Genomic DNA, 12,617 nt, shown 5'->3' with positions numbered 1-12,617 from the left:
TGCTTTATTGACTATGCCAAAGCCTTTGTCTGTGTTGATCACAATAAACTGGAAAATTCTGAAAGAGATGGGAATACCAGACCACCTGATCTGCCTCTTGAGAAATTTGTATGCAGGTCAGGAAGCAACAGTTAGAACTGGACATGAAATATCAGACTGGTTCCAAATAGGAAAAGGAGTATGTCAAGGCTGTATATTGTCACCCTGTTTATTTAACTTATATGCAGAGTACATTATGAGAAATGCTGGACTGGAAGAAACACAAGCTGGAATCAAGACTGCCGGAAGAAATATCAATAACCTCAGATATGTAGATGACATCACCCTTATGGCAGAAAGTGAAGAGGAACTCAAAGCCTCTGGATGAAAGTGAAAGTGGAGAGCGGAAAAGTTGGCTTAAAGCTCAACATTCAGAAAACGAAGATCATGGCATCCGGTCCCATCACTTCATGGGAAATAGATGGGGAAACAGTGGAAACAGTGTCAGACTATTTTTCTGGGCTCCAAAATCACTGCAGATGGTGACTGCAGCCATGAAATTAAAAGACGCTTACTCCTTGGAAGGAAAGTTGTGACCAACCTAGATAGCATATTCAAAAGCAGAGACATTACTTTGCCAACAAAGGTCCGTCTAGTCAAGGCTATGGTTTTTCCTGTGGTCATGCATGGATTTGAGAGTTGGACTGTGAAGAAGGCTGAGCACCGAAGAATTGATGCTTTTGAACTGTGGTGTTGGAGAAGACTCTTGAGGGTCCCTTGGATTGCAAGGAGATCCAACCAGTCCATTCCGAAGGAGATCAACCCTGGGATTTCTTTGGAAGGAATGATGCTAAAGCTGAAACTTCAGTACTTTGGCCACCTCATGCGAAGAGTTGACTCATTGGAAAAGACTCTGCTGCTGGGAGGGATTGGGGGCAGGAGGAGAAGGGGACGACAGAGGATGAGATGGCTGGATTGCATCACTGACTCGATGGACGTGAGTCTGAGTGAACTCCGGGAGTTGATGATGGACAGGGAGGCATGGCGTGCTGCGATTCATGGGGTCGCAAAGAGTCGGACACGACTGAGCGACTGAACTCAACTGATGTGTATTCAGGGGTAAGTCATATTCAGGGATTCTCTGAACTATATTTGCAACTTTATTGTAAATCTAAATTTATTTCAAATTATTCTAAAAAAGTTTATATTATTTATGAAAAGAAAGATCAATCTAAATATTTATTTGTAGAGAAACAAAAAAATACATTGTAGAATAGTTAGACAAGATTTAACAATTAATTAACCAAGCTTATATTTGTTAATATAGATAGAGCTCATACAGTTTTGGGAAGCAAATTACAGAACAACACAGGATTTAATTAGAATTAAGAACATGTTAAAAATACATATTTTTCTTCTGTATTTATATATATGTAGGAGATTTTTAACTTGTGAATACACTTAATTTATTTTAACAATGCAATATTACAGGGGAGGGCAACATAAGAATTCAGTTTAATCTGTAATACTTTGTTAAAGAAAAATGCAGCAAATTTGCATATAAAACAAGATCAATTTGCTTCAAAACTACTTGTGTACTTAAAACTAATAAAATATATATGTCAACTATATCTCAATAAAACTAGAGGGAAAAAACTGTCATAAAACCATCAATATGAATTCCATTTGTTGTTCAGTTTCCTAGTCGTGTCTGACTCTTTGCAACCCCATGAACTGCAGCACACCAGGCCTCCCTATCCCTCACCATCTCTCAGAGTTTGCTCAAGTTCTTGTCCATAGACTGGCCATCAAACCATCTCATCCTCTGTCACCTCATCTTATCTCATTAGAATTCCCATTAGGTAGTTCTAATTTTCACCTCTTCATTTTCTGTGTTTTATCTACATTTCTGTATTAGATTATATTTGGACTGTGGTTCAACATCAACTATTTTGTCTCTGTAAGTATCCTCTAACTCTCAAATCCAGCTTGTCTTTTCATCCTCATTAATCTCATTCCAATTTTAATGAAATCTTTTAATCTTCTCACAAGTCTACTGCCTGTTGCTTTTAACTTAATTTGGCTTCCTGTCTCTGGTTCATCCACATTCTGACTCATCCTATGGCTGATCAATGTTCCTTAGGTACAACACTGATTTAATCCTTACCCTGCTCAACCACCTTAAATGACATCCAAGTGTCAATTAAATTAAACACAAATACATGTGCTTAATTTCAAATAATTCCACAAAATCGTTTCAACAAACCTTTACAGTCTATTAGCCACTTCTGCTGCACATTTAAGTAATATTTTAGTTTTTTAGCACAACCCATTGCTCCCAAGCAATTTTCATGCCTCTCCACCTTAATTCCTCTGCACCCATTAATTATTCAGTTTGGAATGACTTCTTCAAATACTGAGAGAATCAGTTCCTAGGCAGGTTGATAAGCAGTCCAGGGGTCCCCAAGGGGAGAAGGGTCTGGAATTCTCAAGGAGGAGGAAAGGACAATTTTTTTTTTTTTTCCTCTACATTCCTTAGGATTATATAACAATAATGTATCCTGCTTGAGGACAGTTTCTGGAAAAAACTTTCTGGCTAATTCTGTTATCTTAAAATGTAAATTATGGGAGTGGGTCCAGTAAGGCCTTTACAACCTCCAGACATTCTTTTGATTTACTGTAATAACTAATTAAAAGTATATAACTCCATTGCTAACACTAGCAAGGGGGTGCTCTTTCTGCCCCTTTCTGATGTCTATGTCAGAAGCTTTCTGACACAGAAACTTTCTCTTTATACTTTAATAAAACTCTATTACACAAAAGCTCTGAGCAATCAAGGCTCGTTTCTATTGCTAGATTGAATTCTTCTCCAGAAGCCAAGAATCCCAGTGTCTTTCGTGGTTCAGCAACAACTTTTCAATACTTTGCCTTCTTAAATCTTATCTATTCTTTGAGGGAAAAATTTTTTAAATTATTTTCTTGTGATATTTTTTCTAATCAATGTTGTTTTGCCTCTTATCCTGTCCAAAATGTAACATCTTTATTTTGTAAACACACATAGCATTTAACGTGTACCTTTTAATGACACGTGAGTATAGACAGATTTAAACTTCCCTTCCCTGATCTGATCTGAAGGGAAGTTTAAATCTGTCTATACTCACGTGTCATTAAAAGTACACGCTAATTGTTATCCTTGGACTGTGAAGAAATCTGAGCGCCAAAGAATTGATGCTTTTGAACTGTGGTGCTGGAGAAGACTCTTGAGAATCCTTTGCACAGCAAAGAGATCCAACCAGTCCATCCTAAAGGAGACCAGTCCTGAGTGTTCATTGGAAGGACTGATGATGAAGCTGAAACTCCAATACTTTGGCCACCTCATACGAAGAGTTGACTCATTGGAAAAGACCTTAATGCTGGGAGAGATTGGGGGCAGGAGGAGAAGGGGACGACAGAGGATGAGATGGTTGGATGGCGTCACCGACTCAATGGATATCAGTTTGGGTGAACTCCGGGAGTTGGTGATAGACAGGGAGGCCTGGCGTACTGCGATTCATGGGGTCGCAAAGAGTCAGACAGGACTGAGCAACTGAGCTGAACCTTTGAGAGGTTAGGATTTATGCCAATCATATTAGTTGGTATAGTTTAGGATATCAGTTAATCTTAGATATATTTGGATGTAATTTATAGAATTGAAAAAATATGCTAAAATTATTTAGCATTAAAATCTTTGATATAATTATGGAAATTACTTAAGGTGGGATAGTAATAATGTGGAGATTCAGGTATGACTAGTAATTCAAAACCTGAGTAACCAACTATGCAATCACCCACTGAGTAAAATATGTAAAAACTCCAAAGCAGCAGTTCACAGGAAAAAACAGCTCATTTTTGAGTTAATGAATGTCGATCGACAAGACTACTGCACTGGATAAAAAAGAATTGTTCAGGAAAGTACTGTTTTGATGATAATAATTTAATAGATTACTTATAATTATTATTTTTATATATGATATTAAGGTTTTTACCCATATCCTTGTGATAATAATAAAAAAATTAGGCTTTGCTTTTGACTAAATTAACCTTTTTATCTCAGTGAACGAATTATCATTCCTCTGCTTTTTCTAAACATATTAAAATAAAGGAATAGAATGTTTTCAAAATTTCAGGACATCAAACATTGAAAAGTAAAGGCATTATAGAAGTAAAATCCTAATTTAATGTTAACATTTTATTTATGATGAATTATGATAAAAAGATACAAATGTATAGAAATTACTTGTCTCTTCTCTTTTTTAAGTGAGAGAGTTAAACATGTTCTGGCCAAGTGCATAGGATAGACTAGTATAGTTTTTTCAAAGTATATTCTGAAAAATAACATTTCTAGATGTTAAGTGGAAGAGGTTCTGAAGCAAATTTGCCAAACATATAATAGCCATCTTTTGGAGAGCTACAGTGTGAATTAACATATACATAACTCAGAATTCTCATTATAAATATTACTGGTTAAGTGTATTTAAGGCTTCCCCGGTAGCTCAGAAGGTAAAGAATTTGTCTGCAATGTGAGAGACCCAGGTTCCATCCCTGGGTCGGGAAGATGCCCTGGAGAAGGGAATGGCTACCCACTCAAGTATTCTTGCCTGGAGAATTCCATGGATAGAGGACCCTGGTGGGCTATAGTTTATGGAGTCACAAAGAGTCAGACACGACTGAGTGACTCACTCTTTCACTTAAGTGTATTTAGCCTGACAATTCCCAAATTTACAGCATGGAATTATTTTTATATAGAGGTTTTTTTCCCCCAGTATTTTTTTCTTAAAAGAGTTTGGAAAATGCTATACAAGATTCCCATCATTGGTCCTTCTTATATCAAATATTTATTGAGTATCTTATACAACCCAAACACTCCTTATGTGCAGAATTTATAGAAATAAAAGGCACATTCCTTGTAGTCAAGAGTTCTCACAGTATAACAAGGAGGAAGACATCATAACACTTTATTATGTGACATCAGTAGATAGAGCTAAGTGTAGATGGCCATGTTGTAATTGCATAGAATGTTTACCTGGTGCATATTTATCCATAACTATTTACAAATCACTGATAGGAGTTGGCTCAAGGTAGTCTTAGTGACATAAATAATAAAGCTGAGTTTTAAAGACTGAGAAATTTTACAGACAAGCAAAGATATAGCCTGTGAAAAATGAAAGAGGGCTTAAAATACTATTGATAATTTAAATAACAGTTGGTGCTTTGAAATAGAATTCATAACTTGAGAGAAGGGAGTAGTAAGAGAAGACACCAGAGAAGTAGGCTTGAGGCAGATTCTTCAATATCATCTAAGACTTGTGGACATCAGGGTCCATTGGAATAACTTAAACAAAATGACATAAACCAACATGTTTTAGAGTTCTGTTAATGGATGAGAGTGGTAACTGTGTAGACTAGTGTAGACTAAATTGTACATCACTAAATTATCATTGTATAGAATGCATTAGAAGAAAGGGAGTAGCCATCATAGTCAACAAAAGAGTCTGAAATGCAGTACCTGGATGCAATCTCAAAAATGACATAATGATCTCTGTTCATTTCCAAGGCAAACTATTCAGTATCACAGTAATACAAATCTATGCCCCGACCAATCACGCTGAAGAAACTGAAGTTGATTGCATCTAAGAAGACATACAAGACCTTCTAAAACTAATCCAAAAAAAAAAAAAAAAAATGTCCTCTTCATTATAGGGGACTGGAATGCAAAAGTAGGAAGTCAAGAAATACCTGGAGTAATGGGAAAATTTGGCCTTGGAGTACAGAATGAAGCAGGGCAAAGGCTAACAGAGTTTTGCCAACAAAACACACTGGTTATAGCAAACGCCCTCTTCCAACAACACAAGAGAAAACTCTACACATGACTATCACTAGAAGGTCAATATTGAAATCAGATTGATTATATTTTTTGCAGCCAAAGATAGAGAAGCTCTATACAGTCAGCAAAAAAAGAAAAAAGACTGTGAGCTGACTGTGGCTCAGATATTGAACTTCTTCTTGCAAAATTCAGACTTAAATTGAAGAAAGTAGGGAAAACCACTAGATCATTCAGGTACGACCTAAATCAAATCCCTTACAATTATACAGCGGAAGTGTGTCAGGAGCCCTGTTAGGCATTACTGACAAAATGGAGGCACGGCCCCAACTCCCTCTCCTTGTCCAGCAGCCACGGACCAGGGATGAAGGAGTTAGGCCTTGTGATTCTGACTTGTTTTTTCCTCTTCTTGGCTGAGTTGACTGAAAGGAATATTAAGGTGCTTATTGTTCTTGAGAGGAGCATGAGAAGGCACAAAGCCTTCTGCAGCTGTGCTCAGAGAATAATTCATAAAGTTAATAATTGACATTCGTTCAAGGACCTTTTACAGAAGAGTGTTCTAGGATGAGCACGTAGGCTGCAGCTTGAGGCCATGAGAGGGATTGCTATCTGAAACCTATTTGTGAGGGAAATGTTTATGGCAAAGGAGTTTGCTGAATTTAGGGCTTAGGAATAATTAAAATAGTTAGAAGCTAAGAATTAAGGAATGTTGTAATGTTAGCATATTTTACTAGAGCTTATAGAGATTAGGAATTTTGGAGATATTATTAGTGGTTAGAAGCATTTTTAGAGAAAGTGAGTTCGGGATACTAGGGGCAAACAGGATTTAGAAAGATAAGAAATAAACTGAGGAATGTGGTATGCAGCCCAGACATTAGCATGAGTTACTATGTATTCACAAGGACACATGAAAAGAAGTAGATAAGAGAATTTCTGAGGCAGGAACTCCTTTTGAGGGGCAACAGTGATTTATGGAGACAACAAATCTGGGTCAGGGGGAACTGAAAATGTCAAACCTTTGACCTAATACTTTTGTAAAAGTATAAAAGAGAATCTTAAGCTTGAAATAAATATGCAGTCCAAGAAAACTGAGAGGCTGCATCGTTTCTCACCAACACCACCCATCCCTTCAGGTTGATTCCCTGGCTGCTGGAGCTGGACTCCGGCAGAAGTGACAAAGAGATTCAAGGGATTAGATCTGATAATACAGAGTGCCTGAAGAACTATGGCCAGAGGTTTGTGACACTGTACAGGAGGCAGTGATCAAGACCATCCACAAGAAAAAGAAATGCAAAAAGGAAAAATGGCTGTCTGAGGAGGCCTTAAGAATAGCTGAGAAAGAAGAGAAGCTAAAGGCAAAGGAGAAAAGGAAAGTTATACCCATTTGCAAGCAGAGTTCCAAAGAATAGCAAGGAGAGATAAGAAAGCCTTCCTCAGTGATCAGTGCAAAGAAATAGAAGAAAACAATAGAATGGGAAAGACTAGAGATCTCTTCAAGAAAATTAGAGATACCAAGGGAACATCGCATGCAAAGATGGGCTTAATAAAGGACAGAAATGGTATGGACCTAACAGAAACAGAAGATATTAAGAAGAGGTGGCAAGAATACACAGAAGAGCTATACAAAAAAAGATCTTCATGACCCAGATAACCACAATGGTGTGGTGTGATCACTCACCTTGAGCTTGACGTCCTGTAATACAAAGTCGAGTGTGCCTTATGAAGTATCACTACGAACAAAGCTAGTGGAGGTGATGGAATTCCAGTTGAGCTATTTCAAATCCTAAAAGATAATGCTGTGAAATCATTGCACTCAATATGCCAGCAAATTTGGAAAACTCAACAGTGGCCACAGGACTGTAAATGGTCAGTTTTCTTTCCAATACCTAAGAAAGGCAATGCCTAAGAACTCTTGTGCTTTTGGTATCATAAAAAAAAAAAAAGTCCTTACCAATGTTAAGGAACTTTGTCTTATTATAACTTTATGATTTTAAATCTGATTTAAGTAATTAACCCATTTTGAGTTGATTTTTGTATATGGGGTAAGGTACGGGTCCAGTTTCATTTTTCTGCAGGTGGATAATCACTTTTCTCAGCACCATTTATTAAAGAGACTATCCTTTCCTCATGTTTGTTCTTGACACCTTTATTAAAGATCTGTTGACAACAAAAGCATGGGTTTATTTGGGTTCTTTATTTTGCTCCACTTGACCATATGTTTGCTTTTATGCCAGTAACATATTGTTTTGGTTACTATGACTTTATATCATTTGAAGCCAGAAAGTGTGATGCTCCCACATTTGTTGTTCTTCTTCAAGGTTGCTTTGGCTATTTGGAGTGTTTCATGGTTCCATATGAATTTCAGAATTTTTTTTCTATTTCTGTAAATATTGTGTTTAAGATCTTGATGTGGATTGTATTGAACCTATGGGTCACTTTGCACAGTATGGACATTTTAACAAATTTCAAGTCACTTGCTTATTGTGACACTAATCTTTATTCCTTCCATTCAGCTAACTTTGGATTTTATTCATTGTTTTAACTTCCTTAAATTGTAAATTAAGATTGTTTGAGATCTTTCTTTTTTTATCATATAACTCTTTAATACTAAAATTTCCTCTTTGTAATGCTTTTGCTGTACCTCATAAGTTATAATTAACTATATTTTTATGTTTATCTCTAGGTATTTTTAAGTTCGTTTGTTTTCTCTTTTGCCCAATGGTTGTGCACGATGTGTTAGTTTTTTCCACAAGTTTGTGAATTTCCTTCATCACTTATTTATAATTTCATTCCATTAAAATCTGAAAGGGCTTCTCTGGTAGCTCAGCTGGTAAAGAATCCACCTGCAATGCAGGAGACCCTGGTTCAATTCCTACTTCAGGAAGACCCCCTTGAGAAGGTATAGACTTCAGAATACTTCAGTATTCTTGGGCTTTCCTAGTGGCTCAGGTGGTAAAGAATCTGCCTGCAATGCAGGACACCTGGATTCGATCCCTGGGTTGGAAAGATCCACTGGAGGAGGGCATGGCAACCCACTCCAGTATTCTTGCCTGGAGAATCCCTATGGACAGAGGAGCCTGGCAGGCTGCAGTCCATGGGGTCGCAGAGTTGGTTATGACTGAGTGACTAAGCACATAATCAGAAAAGATTCTTATTATTTCATTCTTACTAAATTTGTTAAGACTTATTACCTAACATGTGATTTATCTTGTAGAATATTCAATGTGCTTGAGGAGAAAGTGTATTTTGAAAGTTTGGGTGGAAAGTTCTGAATGTGTCTGTTAGGCTCAATTTTTTCTATAGTGTTGTTCAAGTCAGCTGTTTTCTTATTGATTTTCTGCCTGGATTTTATATTTATTATTGAAAGTGGGATATTGAAGTCTCCTTCTATAACTGTATTGATGTTAATTTAGTCTTCAGATATATCGATATTTGATATATATATTGTGTTCTTTAATGTTGGATATGTATACATTTACAATTGTTAGAACTTTATTTAGTGACATTATTCTAAAATGTTATTTTTCTCCTGGAAGTACATTCTTCTGTAGTGACAGCCTTTGACTTACAGCCTGTTGTTTCTGATACAGGTGTAGCCATCACTACTCTTGGTTACCATTTGCCTGGAATATAGTTTTACATCCTTTTACTATGTGTCTTTATATCTAAATTTAGTCCCTTATAGACAATTTATCACTAGTTCTTGTTTTTTTAAAAAATTCATTCTGTCACTCTGGGCTTTTTGATTTGGTGATTTGATCTATTCACATTTAAGGTAATTATTGCTAAGAACTTACAATTGCAATTTTCTTATTTTTTTCTGTTTTATAGTGTTCTCTGTTCTTTTCCATTTTTGTTATTTGGTTGTTTTTTGGTCAAAATTTGGTTTCATTTCATTACCTTTCATGTATCTACTAGAGGCTGCTTCTTTGTATTGATCATGAAGCTTGTGTAAATCTTTGTTGTTATAACCATCAACTTCAATTTGGTAAGAACTTAATTCACATAGAAAACACTACACGGTTGTACTCCCCACACATATACCTTGTTTTCTAAAAGTCAGAGCTTATTTCTTTTAACATGTGAATCTGTTCTATATATTTGGTTATGGTTATTATTGTTGCTTTTAATTTTAATATTAAGGTTATATCAATACTACATTGACAGGAGTTAAAGTGCTCTGACAGAGTTAATGTAGTCTTAATAAAAATGTTTAAGCAAGCAATTACAAGCATACTTGAAACAAATTTAAAGTAGTCTCTGAAAAGAAATAGAAAGTCTTCACAAATATTGTTGGTATAAAGAAGAACCAAGTGAATTGTTAGAAATGAGTAACCTAAACAAAAACTTCAGTGAATGAACTGAAAAGCAGAATGAAGCGGCACAGGAAAGAATCAGTGAACTGTAAGACAAAACAATAGAAATAAACTAGCCTGAACAATAACAAGAACCACCCCCTTCAAACCCCTCCCCCTTAAAAAAAAAAAGTTAACGGAGTCTAAGAGGTCTGCAAGGCTATTTAAAAATTCTAACATTCATGTCATTGGCCTCCCAGGAAAGAACACAAATAACAGAGCTGAAAAGTTACTTTAAAAAAATAGCTAGGAGTTCCCATACTTGTCATCTTATAGAAATCTAGACATTCAAAAATCAAAGCAAACTCAGACAGGATACCTAAAGAAATCCACATCAAGACACATCATAACCAAACTTTTGAAAATTAAGAAAAAGAAAAAATCTTAAAAGCTAGTGAGAGAAATTTAGCCTATGAATAAAAACAAGTTTAATGACAGTTGATTTCTCATCAGAAAGCATGGAGACCACAACAAAAGTGGCAGAACATTTTTCGGGTGCTAAAGAAAAGATCTGTCACACCAGAATCCTATACCCAGGGAAAACATCCTTCAGAAATGAGGATGAAAAATAGGCATTCTAAGATGAAGAAAAATGAAAGATTTTGTCTTCATTTGACTTACGTTAAAAAAAATGGCTAAAGGAATTCCTTTAGAAGAATTAATGGGGAGGTTTAAAATTTGTTCTTTGTTTTAGTGAAATAAACACACTAGAGAGAGAAGAAGGCAAATGTCCTAAAAGGATATCTAAAAGTGGTCTTTCCTAGCTGTTATAATTGAACAGTTTTGCTGTTAGCTGTTAAATTTTATTCATTTTCACTTTTCTTATATAATTTTTTCAAGGAATGTGTATTTGTTTTATAATCAGGCAAAACAGCAAAGCTCTTTCATTTTGAAAAACAAAAAAATCCTGATATAGCTAACAACATTATTACATCTGATTCAAATAACGACAACTTTGTGAATATTTTAAACCATTCCATCACAGTATTGATTTTTGAGAAGCAAAAGAGACAGAATGCAAAATAGAAAAGAAAAATTAAGACATAATCACACTGCACAAATATATATATTGGATCCCTGTGCTATATACACAATTCAGGCATTCAATGTATGGAAAAGGGCCAAAAGAAAGGGCACACATTTATTACAGAAATAATTTTGCCTTCAGTGACAAGTGCATATATATACAAAATTATTTGGAGAGATTTAGCTGTAAAAATCTAAACACAATTTCTTTTATAATGATACCATCAAGGGGAAGAATCAATGAAATATAATAAAACATAGTACAAAAAATAGTTGGGTTTATAAAACAAAGGATAGTTGTTTGTTCTGTAGATAAATAAAACTGTAAAGGCTGGTTTGCCCAATTGATTTGCAGGGTTTAGAATTTTATTGTTATAATGCCATGTTTCTTAGTAGAAAACTTAACAGTTTGCAATCAAAGATTCATCTGTTTAAAACTGTCTTTTGCTATTATACTATCTATACACTTTTGGGAAATGTACTACTTCTTAAATATCAAGTTTACTTATCTCATTATCATGCTAACTAAAACTTGCCTTACAGGGTTGAAGTTAGCTTAAAATATATTGATGTACAAAAATACTTAGTTTTCTTTTTAAATTTGTTCTTTTAGTTACTTCCATGTTTATTCCAATAAATATTAAAGGTTCCAAAATGTCATACAGGTGAATTTATAATATTATTTTTAAAGCTTGAGAAGGAAATGGCAACATATTGCAGTACTCTTGCCTGGGAAATCCCATGGCAGAGGGGCCTGGCAGGCTGCAACCCATGGGGTCACAAGAGTTGGGCATGACTTAGCAACTAAAAAACAACAACAATAATTTTTCATATTGATGGAAGGTATAATTTCCTATTGATAATTTTATCAGAAGTACCCTAAAAATACTTGATGAAGACTCACATATGCAGTAAATATTAAAAAATTAAAAAGCAACTCTGTGATTTAGCATAATTCAAATTGTGATAGGATATGCCCTTCTACTTTTTGATTCAAAACAAATACAAAACCAAGACAGATGAAATATGGGTAGACTTGCACCAATGATTAAAGAAATATATATACACACACTTGCATTGTGGAAAGTTTCTCTGATATTGTTCAGTTGTTAAGTCACGCCTGACTCTTGGAAACCCCATGGACTGCAGCATGCCCTGTTCTCCACTATCTACTGGAGTTTGCTCAAGTTCATATCTATTGAGTTGGTGATGTCATCTAGCCACCTCATTCTCTGCTGTCCTCTTCTCCTTTACCTTCAATATTTCCCAGCATCAGGGTCTTTTCCAGTGTATCAGCTCATCACATCAGGTGGCCAAAGAATTGGAATTTCATCTTCAGCATCACTACTTCCCACGAATATTCAATTAATTTCCAGTAGGATTGATTGGTTTGATCT

This window comes from Bos grunniens, chromosome 14 (genome assembly GCF_055505025.1).
Source record: "Bos grunniens cultivar Pamir isolate PY7600 chromosome 14, Bosgru_T2T1.0, whole genome shotgun sequence".
NCBI classification, from domain to species: domain Eukaryota; kingdom Metazoa; phylum Chordata; class Mammalia; order Artiodactyla; family Bovidae; genus Bos; species Bos grunniens.
This window is presented reverse-complemented; position numbering follows the sequence as displayed.